The sequence below is a fragment of the Pteronotus mesoamericanus genome, unplaced genomic scaffold (genome assembly GCF_021234165.1).
Source record: "Pteronotus mesoamericanus isolate MK-2021 breed Mesoamerican mustached bat unplaced genomic scaffold, CSHL_Meso_final contig_90, whole genome shotgun sequence".
NCBI classification, from domain to species: Eukaryota; Metazoa; Chordata; class Mammalia; order Chiroptera; family Mormoopidae; genus Pteronotus; species Pteronotus mesoamericanus.
Window position 1 is genome coordinate 14,468,814 of NW_026555277.1, and position 21,691 is coordinate 14,490,504.

A 21,691-nucleotide genomic window follows, 5' to 3' on the forward strand; every position below is an offset into this window, starting at 1 on the left:
AGTACTAAACTTCGCAACAGCATGGATGGAACTAGAGAGCATTATGCTAAGCGAAATAAGCCAGAGGGCAAAAGACAAATATCATATGATCTCACCTATAAGCAAAACCTAACCAACAATACAAAGATGCAAGGAAAATAAGACCAGCAACACTGAAAGGAAAAGAAATCAACAGAGACAAGAGGGAAGGAGGGGGGGCAGGGAAAAGGAAGGGAAGGGGAAAGTCAAGGAACATATAGCAAGGACTCATGGACAAAACCAAAGGGGAAGAGCTGAGGGGGCAAGGGAAAGTGGTCTGGGGGAGACAGAGACAAATGTATTTGAAAAAAATAAATTAAAATAAAATAAAAAAAAATCTTAAAGTGCATTTCCAAGGAGAACCAGTTTCACTACAATAAAGTTTTCCAATGTTTTGCCTTCATGAGAAGCACATTTCATACTTCACTACCTATGATGTTTTTAATCTAACTGATGGCTCTGCCTAAATTCAGTCAGCCTGCATAAATCATGGAAAACATATATTTCTTTTCAGGTGAGATGTAATTTATTATTTCATTGCTAATATCGTTATTATTACAATTAACTCTCTGCACATTCAAAGTGAATTTTCAGTTTGGAATGTTTTGGTGTGTTTGTTGTGCTGTAGGTAATAACTACAACAACCACCTTGGTTACTATTGCACTGAGGAGCTTGTGTGTTACTGAAATTATTTTCCAGAAGTAATATTTCTTCTAGATAGAAGTCCCAAGACGCCACTGCCTATATTGTAGATCCTATTAGCACACGCATTTTGCAGAGTGAGAGGTCAATTCTGAAAAGATTAACTTATCCAAGGTCATATAGCCCATGAATGTCAGAGACAATGCTGAGGTCATGGTGCTCTGAGATGACTCCCCTCTCAGGGACCATCTCCTCTTTCTGCCATGGAAAAAGTCCAACTGTCCTCAGCAAGGCTAAAACAGACACCATGCCTAGGGTTCCTGCTCCATTTTAGAGTACAGTCCTTTAGAGCCTGCAGGGGGCTGCCAAGGGGTTTTAGTCCCCGTCCAGGTAACTTGGCTTGTTCTCAGCTGCTGTCAATTTGAGGCTCTCTCCTGGAGCCTGCTTATGGGTCCCATACAACCATGGGCCATGTGGCTGCTGCCGCCACATAGGTGTGCTTTGGTGCAAGAGAGTGCACAAATGCACTGGTGAGAGCATCACCAGGTAAGCAAGAGAGAAAGGATCCTTCCTGGAAGCCATGGAGATAACAGGTGAGTATACCATGCAAGTGCAGGTCACAAGCAAGAGAGAGCTTCTCTGTCCCCCTGGGATTATATTAGCTTGAGCGTGAGTGGGATGGACCAGGTGTTTTCCCAAAATGACCAGTCAACTTCCCAAACTTCTGCATGCTTCAGATGAGTCCACCTCCCAACAAATCCCTTCTTTCCCCAGGTTAGGTTGTATGGCCTCTATGGCCAGTACCTCCCCCTGCACCATTTTGACTTCTGTGGTGCAGGTGCCTGCCTTCCCCTGGTCTTACCCCCAATCAGGTACTGAAGGTGGGGAAGGGCTTATTTTCTACCTATCCAATTATCTTGCTAGCTTTTTGGGTGTTTTGTGTAAGAACTATCCCCTGCCACCATCTTGGCCTGGGTGGCATGATGGGGGTCCGGGGGACTCCGCAGCATGCCACCTGAATGTTCTACAATAACAATGATCTAAAACTAAATCCACTTTTAAAGTTTTACTCTCTGTGTGCATGTGTGTTTGCAGTTAAGATATTTGTATCTGCTTCCTATATTTTATTTAAGTGCACTGAGAGTTTAGACTAGCTAGATACAGTTGTATATGTGATTTAAAACAAGCCTACTCTTTAAGATGAGAGCTTATTTGCAAAGAATATTGTATAATGCTTTATAGATCTAAAACATAATTAGTTTACATGTTCTATCAGAATTATGAGATAATTTAAATCATTTAGAAAATGTAATCCTTCTCCTTTTTATTGATGTTTATTACAAAACAATATTAAGCCTTTGATTTTGAACAGTGATGAATTTTTGCATGATCTCGTTATCTAAAAACACAGTAATAAATAAAATTAAAGTGAAGCATACTTAAAGATTACCTTTTACTATGCTCCAAAAGCAATGATTATGATTCTCTATATAAGTAATATGAGGAAATAATAAAGCAACAGCTGTTGTATCAGTCAAGATTTCACCAGAGAAGTAGAACTAAGAGGATGTATATATGACTTATTACAAGAAATTGGCTTACATGATTATGTGAGTTGGCTAAAAAGTTCAAATATGCATGACAGGAAGTCAGAAAAGGAAGACAGTGAGTATTATGAAATCTACAGAGCACACAGAATTTTTTTATCTCTCCCAGGAAACTCAACCTTGATTTTAAGGCCTTCAAATAGGTTTAGTAGGGTACACCCAAATTACCTAAAGTAATTTTCCTTACTAAAGTCAACTGACTATGGGCTTTGTGTCTCCAAAATGCTTCCACAGAAACACCTAGATGAGTGTCTGACTGAGTGACTGGGGATTACAGATGAACCAAGTTGCCACCTCAATAAAGCCATAACATCTATGAATTCTCTACTGTCCTTAATAGCTATCACACCGTCAAATTTCAAAGTGTCTCTGAGTTCTTGTCTGCTCATATCCTTCCACTTTTCTTAGAGAACCATTGTATTGAACCATGTGGCATCCCAGGAGGATGTCTGTAAAAAGGAAAATTTCACAGGATACTCACAGGCTCTGGAGAAACAGTCCAGGGAAGAAGAAATAAATAATAAAGGAGAGAGAAAATAATCAGGAGTAAAGAAAGGAAAGATGGGAGTAAAATCAATGATTAGGCCAAAGGGAATAGGGTACTGTGGTCATGAAGGGAAAATAGGGGAAGTTCCTCCCTTGCAAGAGGATGAAAAGCAGGCTTTGAAGGTGTAGATGCTGGGAGGTTGATAGATGGAAAGGCAGGAAGACAAGGTAGTCTTTTCTAATGATATCTGCTATAACAATTTCATGAGAGACACAGTCATTAGAGAGAAGGGAAAGATGGAGGTGTTTAAAGTTTGAGGAAGGCCAAGATCACATAGAATATTAATCTGTGAGAGAAGACTGAAAAAAATGGAATAAAATTGCCTGGCAGTTCAAAAACAATTTTGCTTGCTTTTGAAATGTATAAAAACAGTGACACTATTTATTTACTCAAAGTATGCTTTGTTCACTTAACACATTTTTTTGACATACCCATTTTGGTGTGAGTAGCTGTTATTCATTTTCAATGCTAGGCATTATTGGGTTAATTGAATGTACCAACATTTATTTATCCATGCTTCTATTCATGGTTATTTTATTTGTTCATAGTTATTAAGTAGTCAAACAATAAATTTTGAAGCTTTTGTACATATCTACTTGTTACATGTTTAACTACTTAGGATTGGGATCCTTGGGTCTTACATTGCAAACTCAGGTTGAACTTAAAAGATATTTATATAATGGATATCAATTCACTTTGCTTCCTTCGGTATAAAAATATAGATCTTTATCAACTCATGGTTTTACCAGATTATATTAGTTTTGCATTGCTGTTATAAAAATTACCACAATTTAATGACATAAACACCACCAATTTATTCTTCTAGGATTCTAGAGGCCATAATTACAAAATTAGTTTCTCTGAGCTTAAAGTCAAGGTGTCAGCAGGGGTGATTCATTCTGAAAGCCCTGAGGGAAAAATCCATTTCCTTGACCTTTTAGATTCTTGTGGCTGCCTGTATTCCCTGGCTTGCAGTCCCTTCCTCTAAAGGGTTCAAACAGTAAGAATGTATTTTTATTTAGAAGATACTGTTAAGTCCTTTTCCAAAGTGGTTACACTTTTGTACATTTGTACATTTCCATTAGAAATGAATGTGAATGAGTTTGAAGACTTTTAGTCACCAGTTTAATTTCTTAATGATTTTAAGACATTTAAGCTTCATATCTTCTTGAGTTGGTTGCAGTAATTTATATCTATCTCAGAATTATTAATATTATTGGTATACATTTTTATAAAACTCATTTTTTAATTTTATTATAAGAATACTTAACATGAGATCTATTCTCTTAATAAACTTTAAGTGTGCAATGCATTACTGTTGACTATAGTTCAATGTTGTAAAAGCAGATCTCTAGAGCTTATTATTTTACTTACTGAAACCTTATGCCTATTGATTAATAACTCCATATTGCCCTCTTCCCCTATATGCTGGCAACAACCACTACAGTTTTTTATTTTATGAATTTGACTATTTCAGGTAACCTAATACAAGTGAACTCATTTAGTACTGATCTTTTCGTATCTGGCTTATTCCACTTAGCAACACAGCCTCAGGATCCATCTTTGTTATTGCATATTGCAGAATTTTCTTTTTTTCTAAGTTTGAATAGTATTCCTTTGTATGTATATATCACATGGTCTTTATGCATTCACTGTCAATGAACATTTATGTTGTTTCTACATCTTATCTATTATGAGTAAAGCTATGAGGAACATAGGAGTGCTACTAACTCCTTGAGCTCCTAATTTCTATTCATGTGGATAGATACACAGAAATAGGGTTGCTGGATCATATGTAGTCCTATTTTCAAATTTTTGAAGAACCTCCATACTGTTTTCCATAGCAGCTATACTATTTTACATTCCCATGGATAGTACTCAGAATTTCCAGTTTATTCACATCCTTGCCAACACTAATTTTTTGTTTTCTTGATAATAGTTATCCTGACAGGTATGAGTTGGTATCTCATGATTTTGATTTGGATTTCCTTGAAGATTCATGACAATGAGCATTTTTCACATGTCAGTTGATCATTTTTATGTCTTCTTTGGAGAAATTTCTACTCAAGTCCTTAGCCTACTTATTAATTGGGTTATTATTTTTTGTTATGAAGTTGTAGGAGTCTTTTATGTGTCTTGGAGATTAACCCCTTTTAAGATACACAGATTACAAACATTTTCCTTCATTCCATAAGTTGCCTTTGTTGATAAGTTGCCACTCTGTTGATTATTTTCTTTGCTGTCAAAGAGATATTCCACAAATAACTGATTAAATATTATATAATTATATTTCTGTTTATCTTGTATGATTCTATTTATATGAAGATAGTAAAAAAGACGGAACTAACTTGTAGGTAAAAAAAGTAGAACAAGAGTTGTTTCTGGGTAATGGGAGGTGTTTCCTGAGAAGAATGTGGGATCTTGGAGAATGATAATGTTTGTTATTTTGATAGAGGTTCTGTTGCACAGGTTTATACATTTGTCAGAATGTACTAAATAATACACAAGATTTGTACATTTCACTGCATGTAAATTTTACCTCAAAACAATTATAAACAAATATTAAACTTTAATAATAATGACATGTACACTGAAGTATTTAGTAAGAAGTATACTGATGTCTATAACTTACTTTTAAATGTGTAAAAATAAGAGTTACCGATGGATGGATAGAAGACAACAGAGAGGAATGAAAAGATGAAATATTATATTATGGAACAAGGAAGGTTAAATATTGACTATAGAATCTGAATGATTAATAAAGTGTGAAAGAGGAAGTATTATAAAATATGAGTTCATATATTTCTACATAAAATATCTCCACACAATAATTGATAGTTTTTTAAGCTTTTGGGTACAATACAAAATCCAACACTATAACATTATTAAAAGCCTGACATTTTTTATTTTAACTTTATAAATTTGTCTTTATTTGATTACTTTATTTTAGGAAAATTTAAATTTCAAAAATAAATGTTTTATGATTCCATGACATTTCTTAAAGTTATTGTCCACTTATTTTTATTAAATGAAGACAAAATCTGGGTAATAATATTTTTAGTATAGATATAAATCCCCACTTATTTTGAATTATTTATTTCTAGCATGCTGAGGGCACTATTATTGCCATAAAGTTAAAAATTGAAAAAAGAAAAGGAAACTAAAGCTGAGTAATGGTGGGTATTGTGTAGAGGAAGAATATTGGGCCACGACTGGGAGAGGCCCTGTTTCAGGTCTGGAGTCCACCAATAATTTTTGCAAATAGAGAGCTCCATTTGGAAAGCCTATGAAGCTAATATGCGTGACAATTCTTGTTTTCATTTCAATTTTTCCCCCATGGGATTGTCATTTGGAGACTTTGCAAAGCTGTTCATATGCTAACTGTTGATGAAACAATTTTATAATGCTTTTAGGTAATACCTGTTGCCGTAGGAAAGACTTCAGACTTTACAATACTTAGACATGGAAGTTAACTTCATCTCTGTAATTTACTAAGCTTGTATTTACAGCAAATTTTTAATGTCTTATTTTGCTGCTGATTAAGGAAAAATAAGTATTTCTTTGAAGCCATGGCGCTCATGATGTTTAAATTACACTAACAGCTAAAATAGTGGAAAAATCAAGGATATTACTATAGTTTGTGGATTTATTATTTGCTGGTATTTAAATTCAGATTGTTGAAAACTAACTGAATAGTTTTAACACGAAAAGTTGTGTTCAGAAAAGAAAGCAAGGCAATGAAAACCAACAATCAGTAAATTAACACAAAAGCTTGAACTCTGAATAAATATACCACCTACTAGGACGTAAAACACTTGCAAATTAAGTGTGGAAATTTAAAAAAAAGTTCCCCTGAAATTTTGAGAACAAAAACATAATTTGATTTTGAAAGACTGCTTAGAAGTTTATACGTGTCATATTCACTCATTTTAGGAAGGACTAGAAAAAGTAGTGGGTTTTTTTTTGTACTTTCTTTTTTAAAAGCCAGCTTCTAACAGGAAAATCACACCTCTCCTTTAGTCACACACATCATCTCTAACTGTGTTCAAGAATACAGGCCTACTGTTGTCAGGGTCAGGAATAATTAGAGATAGCTGCATGTCTTTTCCTGATAAAGACCTTAAATTCCACAGGAAGAGCATCTTGAAATCACAGATAGAGAAGCCAGACTGGAACTACCTAACACCATCAGAGTTGGGCATTTGGAAAATCAGTCCTTATCCCTAATGCAAAGATAAATACTATATTAAATTTGTAGGTCTATGACTATTCCTTACTTCTTTCAGTTAGGATCCTATATATCAAGATGTTTTGAAAAGCAGAGCAGGCCATAAATAAACTATTGCGTATATTTTGTTTGATATAATACTGAGAACTTAAAATTGTTTTTCATCATTTTATACAAAAACCCTAAAGGTGCTACTTATTTATTTTTAAAATGAGACCATTTCAGCTGGCCAGATACAGATACACTTTAATGTAGTAACCAGAAACAAAAGCAAAGTAACAGCAAAACAAAACTCACCTTTGCTCTACAAGAATAACATAGCCCAGTTTTAAAATTTAGAGAATAAAACTGGATTTTTGCTGACTGACTGAACCATGTAGTACCTATTCAAATCAATTTGCTAGCTTTATTATGATTTTTCAGAGTTATGAAAATAAAATTTAATAACAAACCTAACACCTGTTTTCAATGAGGCAAAAATACTACTTATTTTGTTTCTATATTTTTAAAATTCATACAAAGCTGCTCGATGAAAACTAGCACAGCCTTTTTGGAGGGCAGTTTGAAAAGTTATATCAAGAATATTACATATATTCGATATAGCAAGATGAAAAATAGAGTACCAAGGAATTAAATTTAACCAAAGAGATAAAAGACCTGTACGCAGAAAACTATACAACATTGAAGAAAGAAATTAAGGAAGACACAAATAAATGGAAGCATGTACCGTACTCATGGATTGGAAGAATTAATATCATCAAAATGTCCATACTACCCAAAGCAATTTATAGATTCAATGTAATCCCTATTAAGATACCAGTGACATAGTTCACAGAAATAGAACTTATATGGAACCATAAACGACCCTGAATAGCCACAGCAATTTTGAGAAAGAAACACAAAGTAGGAGGGATGACAATACTGGACATCAAACTCTACTACAAAGCCACTGTACTCAAAACAATCTGGTACTGGCATAAGAACAGATCCACAGACCAGTGGAACAGAATAGAAAGCCCAGAAACAAGACCAGGTCTATATAGGCATCTAATATTTGACAAAAGGGGCAGAAGCATAAAATGGAGCAATTATAGCCTCTTCAACTAATGGTGTTGGGAAAGCTGGATGGCTACATGCAAAAATTTGAAATTGGATCATCAGCTGACACCATACACAAAAATAAACTCAAGATGGATGAAAGCCTTCAATATAAGTCACAACACCATAAAAGTCCTCGAGGAGAACATTGGCAGGAAACTCTCAGATATCCCATGCAGCAATTTTTTCACTGATATGTCTCCTAAAGCAAGGGACATAAAGGAAAGAATAAACAAGTGGGACCTCATCAAAATAAGAAGCTTCTGCACGGCAAAAGAAAACATCAGCAAAATGAAGAGGGAGCCAACCCTATGGGAAAATATATTCGCTAATGATACATCAGATAGAGGTTTGATCTCCAAGATATATAAAGAACTCACTTGAGTCCACTCCAAGAAGACAAACGATCCAATCAAAATATGGGCAAAGGACCTGGGCAGATGCTTTTCCAAGGAGGAGATACAGAGGGCCCAGAGACATTTGAAAGGATGCTCAGCATCACTAGCCATCAGAGAAATGCAGATCAAAACCACCATGAGGTATCACCTCACACTGGTCAGAATGGCCATCATGAACAGATCAACAAACAACAGGTGCTGGTGAGGCATGGAGAAAAGGGAACACTAGTCCCCTTTTGGTGGGAATGCAGACTGGTACAGCCATTGTGGAAAGCAGTGTGGAATTTCCTCAGAAAGCTGAAAATGGAACTGCCTTTTGATCCAGTGATTCCCCTGCTGGGACTATACCCTAAGAACACCAAAATGCCAATACAAAAGAACCTATGTACCCCAATGTTCATAGCAGCACAATTTACAATAGCCAAGTGTTGGAAGCAACCTAAATGCCCATTAGTAGATGATTGGATCAAAAAACTATGGTACATTTACACAATGGAATACTACGCAGCAGAAAGAAAAAAAGAACTACTAAACTTTGTGACAGCATGGATGGAACTGGAGAGCATTATGCTAAGCGAAATAAGCCAGGGGGCAAAAGACAAATACCATATGATCTCACCTATAAGCGGAGCCTAACCAACAATACAAAGATGCAAGGAAAATAAGACCAGCAGCACTGAAAGGAAAAGAAATCAACAGAGACAAGAGGGAAGGGGGGGGCGGGGAAAAGGAAAGGAAGGGGAAAGTCAAGGAACATATAGCAAGGACTCATGGACAAAACCAAAGGGGAAGAGTTGAGGGAGGGAGGGAGGGGCAAGGGAAAGTGGTGGGGGGTAGGCAGAGACAAATGTATTTGAAAAAATAAATTAAAATAAAATTTTAAAAAATATTTAGAGATGAATAAAAAATAATTAATTAATTAATTAATTAAAAAAGAATATTACATATGTTTAGACACTTGATTTAATAACTCAACTTTTAAGTTTTTTTCTAAAGAAACTATCAAGAATTTATTGAAAGCTGTTCATTTCGGTTTTGATCATTATATTTGTCTAGGTATACAACAATCTGAATATAGAGGAATATGAGATTTATTAAATATAGTTTTGAAAGAGTGCAACACTATGAAATATATATAAAATTATTTAAGGTAATAAGAACATAGTCACAATGTACTGGTGATAAAAAACAAATTTTCAAAAGGTGAATGCAAGTTATAAAATCACTCATATTTATACATAAACACAAAAACATAATAAAAGACTGGAAAAATTCAACATGATTTTTAAAATGCTGAGGTCTAAGTAGAAAAATTAGAGATAATTTTTATCTTTCTTCATTTTCCAAATATTCTATGACAAATATGTGTAATAACTTTAATCACCTAATTAAAATACTAAATTTAAAATTTCAAATATGAAAAAATAAAGGCTCTATAAGCATTAATTTTGGAACTCCCTCTCACAGCATGCTGGATAAATATAATGAAGGACACTGAACAGGACTAAGGGATCATAGGTAAGGCATTTAAACATTCTGTGACTTACTTTGCTAATTTGTTAAATGTGTTTTTGCTCTTTGAAGAGAAAATAAATCTTTGTCCACAAACTCAGGTGGACAATAAATAGCTTTCTTCTATATTGAACTACCTTCCCATTTCAAGCACCTTGGGGTTTCAGAAAAATATCCCCAACACAGTAACATATAGGTCTCATTGGACAAGATGTTTTTCACAGTAGCATCAGGTTATTGGTAAGAGAGTAACTTTTTTGGTTCTAAAGATGTCCAAAATGGAATCCAGTATCTCAGTCATTTGTCACCTAGTTGTTACTGACACAAGGCCTACAGATTTCTATTTTCTTCAACCATCTTCCTTTTACTCCATTCATCCCCTGGGCTAGGGTATTTTTTTCTTAAAGTGGTATACATATGGTAACTGAGAGCCAGTCTAGACTTGGTTAGAATTTCAACTCTATTTACTGCTTTTCTCTGCCCTATAACACTTATTGTGGTGATTGTACAGGGTTCTCTTTCATTAACTACTTCAGTTCTCTGGACGCTCTCAAAGAAAACCTAAATCTTGAATAGAACAATCTCCATCTAGGAACTTGGAATGTTCTACTTACTATTCCACATTTCTGTGATGTGTTGACCCTGAACCATTGTCTTTGGTCAGATTCTCTTCCACCCTGGTGATCACTTAAAGACTGGGGTATCCTTTATCTCCCCTCTCCATTCTACAGTTGGAACTCTCATATCCACAGCCAGATAATTGAGCAACGTTTCACTCTGAATAGGCTGCATGTAGACAAGACTCTAGATGTTCTTCATTAGTAACCCAAAGTTTCCTAATTTGGCATATAAATTAGTTTCATCTAAGGCTTTGTTACTTATAATAGTTAAAAGAGAATGCACAGACATATTTTCTTGGCATAGACTTTCATTATTAGACAAAACATAATTTTATACAAACACATTGTTTTTGTTCTAAAATCACCTGAACTGTTCTCTTTTTGAAAGTCAGGACTGGCTATCTTTTTGTCTCTGTCAATGTCTAACATGTCAGGTAATAAGACTTCGCTAAATGAATCTTGAATGGACACACAAATAGCTCTCTCAAGCAAAGTCAGGTTGACAAAGGTGATCACGTATGCACCAAAACACCCAATAATAACATTGGAAATTTTCAAATATATCAAAACATATTAATATCTTTAAGCAGTGAAAAAAAGTTGTCTCTATGGCTTTCAATTATTTTCATTTTAAAAAATCAAACAATAGACTATACACATAATTCTATAGTTCAGGAAAGGGAAATGGTGACAAATTTTAAGAACAATTATCATTATTTAGGTGAAAATATCTTTCAAGCAGAAAAAAATTATCACATTATGAGTCATATATTTAAATATCCCTAAAATATATGACTTTTTGTTTTAGCCTAAGGCACACAAATCAGCCTTCTGAACTATAATTTGTTTGCCCTGGGATGATTCACAATCAGGAAGGAGAATCTAGGGAAATGACAGGTGCTGTTTATCCTGCCAGATATCTCTGTCATTGCGAATGTATAAATTGCCATTCTAGTTGATCTGTCTTCTTCTTTGTGAGATTAGTCACTGTGAATCAGTTCCTTAGAGCATAATCATATCTGGAAGGGCTAATACCACAGAGTTCTCAGGTTGCATACCTAAAAGCTGGGTATTAGATTGTAGAAACACTACCAGTAACACTTTACCTAAAGCAGTGGGCCTGCCAGGCTCCATTTGGAAGCAGCAATTGATAGCTTAATGTTCCAGTTTCCAATAAAAACTTACACAACATAATTGCTCACATCAAAATCTTCCCTTCTTATGCTTATAGATGTTGGTAAATGTCCTTAACTGTAATTTCTTATATTACATATATACATATATATGTATTTATATTATTTATATTTATATTTATTTATACTGAGAGAAAGAGAGAGTTAGAGCATACACCAAGAAGAAAAACTTCTGGCTCACAGGGGTGATATCCAAAAGCATGAATTGCCTGTATAACAGAGATACTGTCAATCAGAATAGTTGCCAGCCAAGCAGCAACAGGGATAGTACCACTGAAATATTGTTTCTGGAAATGTGTTGTACCGTCATTATAGATTACCAATGTATCCAAGAAAGGCTACACCAATGTACTATTCTCCAGAAGTGAGAACATTAAGAATTTAACTCTCCTTTGAAGTTTGCACATGCCCTCAGCTTATCCCATTATAATAAATTATCTTTATTTAAGAGATACATTTAACTTGTATTTCTCAATGAAGAAAATGAATTAACCAAGGCAAATGTTGGTTTTAAGTTTCTGTTCTAGAACCTCTTCTTTATAATACCAAAAAAAGATCTTGATAACCAGTGACTTTTTTTAGAGACTTAGAGTCAATTTAATGTAGTATTTCTGGTGGATTTTTTTTCCTTGTCAAGAATAAGAATAAACCAGAAAGTAAAAAATAATAAAATTGGGAGACTGAAATATAAAATGCAAGATACATAAAAATCTAGATATAGTCCTCATGTGCTGGAAGATTTTCTTGATGGAATATATTTTATTCTGATTCTTCTGCTAGTTTTGATACAAATGTAATATGCACTATGACTCACAAGCCTATGGCTTCAAACAGATAGAGTACAATCATCACAAGTTATTCTTTGTTAAGATTTCTATTTCAGAGTTAAGCATGCCTTGGTAGCAATAATTACTACACTTGGTGCAGGTAATCCAAACCAAGGAAAAGACACTGTGGAAAAATTAAAAAATATTTTCTTTGCCAGGGACTAAAGATAAACTAAAATTTAGTTGAAAAGACTAAACTTACACTATAATGATTATATATAAATTATTAAAATATCATAAATAAGTGTGCCAATATATTTATAAAATATACGTATATTACTAGAGTATGGTTCTAGAATTAAGTACCAATTTTGCTTAGTATTTCGATGTATTATTAGCAATGAGTATTTGTTTTAGTCCTGGTTCAGAGTGTTGTCTTTTTATTGTATTTCTAGTTTAAAAAAATTTTTTTTTGATCTACATTCCAGATGGGTCACCCCAGGTCTTGTTTCTTAATATTAAAGCAAACATGCATGAATTTTCAGGGATAATTACAATTTTACTTCAGGCTATGACCTTGTGTAGTTTTCAAGCTTTCATGATATATACAAGTTATTAAAATTCTTTCTAATGTTGACTTTCCAATTGCAAATGCTCAAGATAAGTTTGTGTACAGAACTGGGTAAGAGCTACATAGAAGATCAGTAAATAAGAATTGGAGTCATTCCAAACAACTTCATGATTACCAAATACTTTATGGTATAAGGCTTGCATAAGATCAGAAATAAAGAAACAGAGCCAGGCTTTAAAGCCTAGAATGTGACCAATGAGTAAATTAGGTTAGTGGTATTGGACATCAGAGTAACCAAAGAATAAGTTAATAACGGAAGAACACACTGATGAAATAGACTTTTTACAGCAAATGTGTAGCGTCCACTGCAACTTTCAATTGGTCGTGGAAGATAGGGTTGGTAGGACATGCAACCCAGAGATACGGAGAAAGATATTTATAGACCTAAACTATATAAAAGGGACACGTATTTCCAGAATCAATAGTGGTTAATACCGACAGTGACATTATTTGAAATTGAAGTCATCCTTACACGCCTCTAGACATATGCTTAGAAAATACAGCAAACAAAATAAGGTCTTACACACATAGTCAAGGTATCGTTTTCAAGCTGTTTCACTATGCCTACTGTAATATTTCATAGCTAACATCTTTCAAACCTATGATTCTATGAAGAAATGGAATCTTAAAAAGTCAGTCTACATTATTCAGATTGCAAAATTATTGTATATTTTCTAGTAATCACACCTGAAGACAATAATCAGAAATTTTCTAAATGAGTTGTTCTGCAACATTCCATTATTAAAACTCATTGCTCTAACTCTGGAATCAAACACAGGCTTGTTTACCTAAATATACTCAGTACTATTTCTAAAGGCACAATGGATTTATTTTCAAAATAATGTAAGAACAGAGTAACACAGCAGAGTTTTTATTGTTGTCCTGTTATTAACTAGCGCTACTGCCATTCAAAGATGAGATTGTGATATAATCAGCAACTAGAAACAACAGCTTCTGTGAAAAATAGCATTACTATATTTTGGTGGATGATCTCAACTAAAAAGTTGAAAGACAACGGGAGGTTACTGAGAGAAATGTGGATCATACATTGAGATGAATATTGACTCATGCTTCATTTGGGTAGAGAAAGACAAAAATTTGTGTAAAATACTAATATATGTTGTTTTTCTAGATTCCTGAAAAACACAAATATCACATGTTGGACTCTAACATAGGTGAAAAATAAAATAAATTTTCCACTTTGGGAACACAGTCTTTTCTTTCCAGGAAACTGGATTATCAGTACAAACTAATTAGTAGAAGTAATTGTATAAATAGGAGTAGCCAGGAAAAAAAAAATCAAAACAAGAACTATTTCTTATCTCTTGGTTATGTTCTTTCACAGCTGTTGGAACTAACAATTCTTAAAGTACCTAATCATATCAGTTCATTTTTTCTTTGATGGAACCTCTTTTCCATGTCTCACTTAGGTTGAGTTAAAAAAAAAAGAATTTATGAGCATATTTGATATATGCATAAAAATTAAGCTCCAGTTTCAGTATTATCAAATGACCACATCATTATTCAGTTTTCAATAAAATATAACAAGCCCAAATTCTTAGAGTAACTTAACTATCTTTTAAGTTATTGCTAAACAACATTTACATTTGGATAGGATCACCTCCAGGTAGATTACCGTAACGCATTCTAAAGGTCTCACGATTCCTACTAAAAAAAAGAAGAGAATCTGAAACTCAGAAAATATTAATGTTTCTACTTAGGTCATAATAGAAATATTGAAAAGATCTAAGATGGATCTAAAAGTTTTGAAGTACTCTTATAGGAACCTTTATTATTTGAAAATTAAAGTCTTTTTGGGAATCCAGGTAATAAAGGAGAAAAGAAAAGCAACAAAGGAAAAATACGAGAGATGCAAACGTTGTCAGTGGTGGATGCCTTCTTAGTTACCACGTTTGTAGATCTCTTTCCAGTATTTGATACTTAATTTCAGTGTGTGGCAACATTTCTGTCTATCAAATTACTGTCAATTTTCCTAAATGTTTTCTGAATGAGTTGGAGAGTCATTAATTGCTTTTGTAATAAATGAGTTATTGAAAAGCCTATGCTGTTTCATAGTGAGAACACTAAATACAGTTTTTCAAGTGGGGCACATATTCTAATTTTTCTCAAAACATTTAGCCTTTAAAAGCATTGTTATTCTTCTTATAATTTATATAATTATAAATTATATAAATTATATAATCTTTATATAATTTATATGTGTAATATGCAATTATATTAATTGATCAACAAAATATCTTTAAGTCAACAAAACCTGCATATACAGATATAAAGCATACTACTTGTCAAAAGAAAATTAATCCTTATTCTGAAGATGTTATACAGGATTAACTTCTATTTTCATTTCTCAAAAACCTGGATAATATCTTTGGAGATGCTAGCTAACAAGCTTATCATTTATTCCCCAAGGCAATATGCATTATCCTCCCAAGTATTATATGACTTCTAATTTTTAAGACTTATTTCAACATTTCTATATTAAAAATTGACACATAAAAGTTCAGTAATTATTTTAAAATAATCTCCCTTGTATAGTTTAGGCAAGGATATCAGAAACAACTATTCTTGATAAAGTGTGGATTGAGAATACATACTATTTATGTCAAAAACATTGGTAGAACCAAAAATAGAATTAAGCTAGTATATTCTAAACATTTTATTTTCTTTAAACTTTAAATCACCTAAAGAAGTGGGAGTAGTAGGGAACTTAAAGAATAATAATCGTTATGCCTCATTGTACTTCTGTCCCCAATAAATATAAGTACATACATGTATGGACACACATATATATGCACCAATACCCCTTTTTCTTCCATTAGCATTTTTGTATTACACATTTTAAAGTCTAATTTTATGGCTATGAAGAGCAGAGTTCACTCCACTAGTGCTTAGTGCATGCCTATTCTAGTCATAATTCTAGGCAATAAGAACACACACAGAATATTTATAATAAAAAATAAAATGTTAATACAGTCAATGTTCAAAAATATTCAAATAATTATTTTATATGTGTTGTGGCATTTTTGGTAGAAAGTAACAGAAACCTAACTTATGAATGATTTTTAAAAGAAGAGGGGTTTAGCTTATGCAACTGAAGAGCACAGAGATGGATCTGTATTACAACCCACCTGGATCCAGTGTTTTCAATGTTGTTTCCTTGGTCTTTTTCAATCTCCAGAATAGACACTTTCCTTTTTATGTGAGGCTCCTTTTGGGAAGGCTTTTTCTACATGGCAGAAAAGGTGGTAGCTGACACCCCAATCTTATGTTCTTTTGTTTTGTGAGCCAAAATGTGAGAGATATTTTCTCTTTTAGCCTCATAAATCTTAGGGAAAGTTCTATTTGGCCCTGCAGTGGGACCATCCTTCAACCAATCATGTGAGAAAGAAGTATTTAATGGCTGTGCCTGGATTACATGTCTGCTGTTGTAGAGGGAGTGAGGGGAAGAAGGAGGCTATGAAACAATCCCCTCAAATTGTACAACCTAAATTTGCTATAAGAAAATATCTTCAGAAATCAGAATAAGTGAGGAATGTTTGCTGGGCATAAAACTATAGTCATGCTGTGTGGTAATTTTCAGTACATAGGAGACATGATCATTTGCTTCTCTATTATTCATTTAAAGTGCATAACTCTGTTTTTTTTGTTAAATGGTATGTAACTGTTCTTATAATTATGAACTCCCCAGATTTAGATACTGACTGCTGTTCTTCAGAAAACCTAATTCAAATTGCTGCTGATACTGCTAATAAAATAAAATTTGATAGCTGTCAACTGTAAACTCTTTATTAAAACTAACATAGAAATAACTGTAAAAAATGAAATAACCTCCAGACATGAGGAGTGGATGTAAAATGAGGAAATGGTGAGAAAAAACTACTATTTTTAAAACCAATGCTATGTACTAGGTCCCATTCTAGGCAAATGCTTGACATTATTTCACCAATTTCTGATAAATACTCAATAGGAGATACACTGTTGCTTTAATTGCAAATGATAAAAGTAGACTTGCACAAAGGCAGACATCGAATGGCAGATTAATTTGACTCTGCATTCTATGTCTTTTCTCTGTACAAAAGAGTAAATTTAAGAACATAAATATATTTGACTGCATGCGTGTGAGCACATGTGTGTGTGTGTGTGTGAAACAGAATGTGAGAGCGATAGCTCAGAGCTCCCAATGTGATCAGCTGAATTCTTTGTTGACAATATTTAACAGTTCAATGTAGTCCTCTACCCAGTCCTGCTTCCTTCACTTGCTTACAAATATTATTCTTAAAAGCAGTCTTCAGTAAACCACTTTGTGCCAATCTCCATCTTAGACTCTCTTTCAAGGAAGGAAGAAATGAAGGGAGGGAGGGAGGGAGGGAGGGAGAGAGGAAGGAAGCTTATGACAGTTGTTCCTATGAGTAACCCTAGGATCCAGAATCACTTGCTGGCTGACTGCCAACAAGGACAGCATTCCTGGTGGTTGGTGGAGCACAGGTAGCCCCTACTACCAGTCAGCAGTGCACCTCTTACATCTGTCGCTGTGGTTAACTGGTATAACACAGTAGTGAAAGGAAAGGTCCATTGTAGGCATTTAGGCATTAGAGAGACATAGGGGAGGTTGTAATTATAAGAATTATGAAATCAGATGCCCTCACTCTGAACAATGGATGCACTAGATTAAGACACTGGCAGGCTGAGGTAAATTAATCATCATTTTAAGAATCAATACAAAACAGAGAAAGGCTAAATGTGGCATTATATAGGCTATCATATATAGCACTCAGAATGCAGAAAAGGCCTAGAATCAGGTTTAGGACTGACAAAATAACAAAAGTGCAGAGAATTCTCAACCCCAGCAAATCTGCTATGCTCAGATTCTATCTTCAAGAAACACCTTGATTGTGAAAGAGTGTGACCTGGAGACATAAGATGGGCATTTGGGTAGAAGCACTAAAAATTTCTGAGTTCCCAGATTCCACTGAACACATAGACCTGCAGAAGTATTTTTGTCCTCCTAGTTAAAAGCTTGTGTTTCGTCCTTCTTATTTGGCAATAATGTAAAGAGAAACAGTTTTATAGACAAAATGAGCCCTTTCGGGACCCTTGTCCTCTTCTAGACACCAGAACAAAATGTAACAATAAGTCTAAATATAATCTAGTTAGGGAAATGATGTGTCTTTGAAGAGAAGAAATGAAATATGCCGTCAAGAATCTACAGGAACTAGCCAAAACGTACCAGGTGAATAAAGTAAAAAAAAACAAAACTCCTCAAAAAATCATTATTTAATAAATTTCAACTTTTAAATTCACCAAGTTAATTCTATTTTGTTTTCTATTTTCTTTGAAGAAGGAGACATTTCAACAATGTTTTCCCAAATGGGATTGATTTGGAGAAATCTACTAAAAAAGATAATCATAAATCATCAAAGAATATATAGGAAATGACCTTGCTGCATCTTTTCTTTCCCCCCTCCCATGGAAGTTGTATAGTTAGTGCTTAATAATCAATTCAGGTGGGTCTTACACTAGGCTTGAAGTGTTTGCTTTCAGGGCATATGAACTGTTCTCTGGCAGTCAATGTTTATATGGAAAGTTGGTGTGAGTCAGATAAGCTGTGTAAAAAAACACCATAACATGAATAAAAACTTTAGTTTTAAAGGTCACATGTAATAAAAATTTATAATACCTAAAGTACTCATAAATTTTAGAGCCTTCTAAGTAGTTTCAGATTTATAGATATAAAAGGTACTTAGTCATGTTCATAGTTTTAGGGCTTTTCATGTGCCATTATTATTGACCACACATTGACTTTAATATTTGTGTTGTCTGGGAGAAGATACCTGAAAAAAAAAACATAATCATGTATAAATAATTGCATTCATTTATATAGACATGAAAATGAATACTTTGACACTGTGAGTTCCAGTAAGTAAAGTAATATTATAAGACTTTCAGACCATTCATAGTAATCATATTTTAATTATAATACAAAGTGAATAGCTTTTATTCTAATAGGAATAGCACTGGATGTTAATGAGCATCATATAAGTGTACTTGATGAGATCTCATTTTCTGAACAAAATTAAGCCTTTGCTTAATTCTCCCAATAACCTTTATTTGTTTAAAGTGTGGGCAAGTTCTAGAGACAGAGAAGAAACTAAATTCATAATGAGAAGGAAGAAGTCAATCACTCACATGTATGGTCTTATGTGATGATCTTCTTTCTACTTGGGGAAAGTAAGAGGAAAAGCACTTCTATTAGCAACTTTTACAATTAGTGAATTTTCATAGAATGGACAGAGATGCTGGCCACCTCATCCCATTTGTAAAATCATTCTCAAAATCAATACAGGACAAATCAAAGGTGGTGTTTATCACGTGTTTACGTAGATTAATACTGCTGTGACTAGTTTTTTCCAAGGTGAAAAATTTGACCTAACAAGGTCTATGTCCATACTGAAATCAAGATTAAAGTTGTTTTTTCTTTCTTCCTCACAGAAGTTTCTGCTGTTCCAAACTTGCTTAAGAAAGCCTGTAAATTGTTTCATAGGTTCATGATTCTTAAATTTCCTGTCTGAACTGTCCTTGTAGTGAATTGTATTCAGGACTACTTGGCTTATCACCTTTTCTCACTGGAAAAATAAAGTGTAAGCATATTTTATCAACATCTCCAGAGAACAGTGACCTTATCACTTTGGACTCTATCACATACTTGTGTTTCTCTGAAAATAATTTTGTTTTCGAAATTACCTCACTCAAGTTTTATTTTTTGTGTAGTTGGTTTCCAAGTTAAAATTTTATAGAAGTACCTATAGTATAAATATGGAATGACTATAGTTCAATATCTCTGTCCTTTTTTCTCCCAGAAATCAAAATAAAACATGAAACAAGAATTACAAAAACATACCATGACCACTTCTATTAACCCAAAAGCAGTAATTTGTGTGAAGTTACATTATTGGTCAGAGAATAAATTGATACATTTGCAAGGAAATTTGGCAATATCTATCAAAATTAAAAATATGTACATTCTTGCAAATAAAATCCTACTTCTCAGAATTCATCTTACTATTGTTTTTATATACATAAAATAGCATATGTATACAATTCATATTAAGACTTATAAGAACAAGAAACTGAAAGCAATTTAAACATTCATCAAAGGATTAAAAATTATGACAATCCTCACATTTTTATAATGCATAGGGATCTTTAAATGACAAAACAAGGGAGAACAATGTGCTTAATATAAAATTTCTCTTGTACCAGTAAAGATTTCTGTGAAGAATCTCTAGGAAAATACTCAAAGAATTAATGACAGTAATTTTCTGGGAGGATTACATATTGGTACATAGGTGGAGCCTGACAGATCTAGAGAAATAAAATTAAGTTAACAAAGATATCCAAAACCATTTAAAAGAATAGACTATTTAAAAAGACCAAATGCAATTCATAGAGATAAGAAATGAGTACATAAAACTTAAAAATTGTTGGATAGATTATCCAACAAATTATAGACTGCTGAAGAGATAATTCTTAAACTGGAAGACAGATCTGAAGAAATTACCTAGAATTCACTTTAGAGAGACTGAGAGAAAAATGCATTAGGGTCCAAGGGGCCTCAGCATACAGGGAGTACATCCATGCAAGTGAAGTTTCTAAAGGAGAGAGTAAGGAGAGCGGGAGCCATAGATGTTTGAAGATTTAATGTAGGAAATCATTTAGGAAGAGATAAATGACATAAATATTTAGACTTATAAAACATAGAAACCTGCAATAAAAAATGTTCCCATATATATATTTTAGTGGAACAGAACATAAAAGACAAAAATTAATCTTAAAGTCAGCCATAGAAAAGAGAAATATGCCTACAAAAAGAAGATCATTATCAAGTAGCAATTTTCTAAAGGGCACTGATTAAAACCAAAAGATCATGGAGGAATACTTTTTAAAACATAAGATAGAATAACCATCAAACTACAGTAGCATTCTTCTAAATATATGCTGCACTAAGTATTCAGGAATGAAAAGGAAGTAATATATTAAATATGCTAAAGGAACTTATCAACAGTAAAAAAAAAACTGATCAAGGATATACATTAAAAAGAAATAAATTTACAATGAAAGTATGAAAAGTAGGAAGGATGGATAACAAAAAATTAGTAAACAAAATGTAAATATAAATAAATAGAATAAACATAAACACATCATTAATGCCTGTCTTTTGTGAAATATACAAATTGGACTAAAATTTTGAAACAAATGACATATAAGAGAGGAAGGAGGTAATAATGTTATGATACTTTCAAATTCTCTTACTGACCTGAAGGAAGATTGAGCTATTGATTTATCCTGTATTGCGTGTTGTGGGACCAACAGTAAGTGTGACAAATGAAAAAAAGAAGGAATAAAGTTTA